Here is a 1633-nt window from a genome sequence, read left to right as displayed (position 1 = left end):
CTGGTTGGACTGATTTTTGTTGTCATGTGCTCTGATGATAAACACATAATATGGGGTTCATCTCCTAAGTAAGACTCCAGACTCAGATGCCTCTTACCACTTCTGTTATCCCACCTTCCCTATATGTGCCAGTTGGACTAGATCCCCCTGTTTTGGGGAGGGACTGCCTCCTTTCTTAGCTCAGATAGGCTTTCTCCTGTTACTCAAGATGTCTGGTGATTCTCATCTTTGCATTTCCTCCCAGTGCCTAACCTCATTTGCTCCTGTTGTAAAAGACCCTTACATCATTAATTTAAAAAGAAAACAAACAAATCTTTGATATCTATTCCTTCTTAAACACCTTTGAAGTAATACAGAACTTTTCAGAACACCAAGGCCCGCTGATTGGACTTTTCATCCTGTTCTTGCACCCACTCTGCCCATTTCTGTGACATTTACTTGGATAGAGGCAGGTTCCTTCCAAGACTGTAGAAGAATGATCCCTTATCTTGTATATTCCCCAGTCACTATCAGAACTCCTCTGATGCCTCTAAACCTGACTAACGTATCTCCACCAACTTGGGTGGAGAGCTACTTAAAAAAACATATGTGATCAGTTTTAGAGTTGGAATAGACCAATGCTATCATTTCACAGATGAGGAGACTGAGGCCCAGAAATGTTAAGTTACTTGCCCAAGGTGACAAGGGTTGCTCCAGCAGGGGCAAGATTCTTACCTAGCTCTTTTGACTCCAAATCCAATAAGATTTCCTCTACACAGCTGTTAAATTTCCATAGCTTTCTTCCAGAAAGAATCCAAGGAGTCTTGAACTGAATGGGCAGAAGAAGATAATTTTCCTCATTTAACATATGAAAAAACTAAGCCTTAGCCCAAAGAGGTTAAGAAATTTATCCAAGGCCACAAACCTAGTTATTAGCAGATCAAGGAATAGGAGCTGCATATCCTGACTTCTAGCCCAGGGCTCTTTCCGTGATGCTAACTGGAGAGAGAAAGTCACTGTTATTTTGTGATTGTCTGTAACATCCCATCAGTCCACTCAAAATGCCAAAGTTTCTGTGTGGGGCCCTCAAAAGTCGGATTCCTCCTCCCCCATCAGAGAGGAAGTTCCTGATAGCAGGCATCAATTCCATGTCTCTTCCTTCTAGTTCTTCCCCCAGGTACAGAACAGACTTATTTTTTCAATTAAAAAAAATTGCTTTTAGTTTACAACATTCAGTTCCACGAGATTTTGTGTTCCAAGTTTTCTCCCCTTCTCTCTCCTCTGGCCTCCCCCCCACCATGGTGGTATGCAATCCAGTATAGGCTCTACATATACCTTCACACCAAACATTAGTCAAGTTGTACAGAAGAATGACAATCAATGGAGTAAACAATGAGAAAGAAGAAACAAAACAAAACAAAAAAGAGAGAGAGAGCAAGCAGTTTGTTTCAATCTGCATTCAGACTCCATAATTCTTTCTCTGGATGTGGATAGCCCTTTCCAGCATGAGTCTTTTGAAGTTGTGTTATAGCCTTGCATTGCTGAGCAGAGCAGGCTTTTATTTTTGAAAGAGAAGCTAAGGATATGGGGGAGAAACTTAGAAATCAGCTGAATTTCTTCCACATAGTGCATGAAAGCTGAATGGGCTCTTAGA

The sequence above is a fragment of the Petaurus breviceps genome, unplaced genomic scaffold, assembly GCF_028583685.1.
Source record: "Petaurus breviceps papuanus isolate PSGF00001 unplaced genomic scaffold, PetGlider_PUasm1.0 454, whole genome shotgun sequence".
NCBI lineage: Eukaryota > Metazoa > Chordata > Mammalia > Diprotodontia > Petauridae > Petaurus > Petaurus breviceps.
Note: the sequence above shows the minus strand (reverse complement) of the source record.